Below are 202 nucleotides of genomic sequence, written 5' to 3' on the forward strand. Positions count from 1 at the left end.
ATATATATATATATATATATATATATATATATATATATATTCCCACCACTGACCCTCCTCTGAAGCCTCTCGATTTCTCCTCAAAACCACCATCATCAGGCACAAACAGCGTCCCTCGATCGCCCCTCCTCTTTTACATCCCTCCCTCTCTCTTCCTCTGTTCTGCATTTTCCTCACTCACTCAGTCACTCAGTCAGTCAGT

This window comes from Ctenopharyngodon idella, chromosome 11, assembly GCF_019924925.1.
Source record: "Ctenopharyngodon idella isolate HZGC_01 chromosome 11, HZGC01, whole genome shotgun sequence".
Taxonomy (NCBI): domain Eukaryota; kingdom Metazoa; phylum Chordata; class Actinopteri; order Cypriniformes; family Xenocyprididae; genus Ctenopharyngodon; species Ctenopharyngodon idella.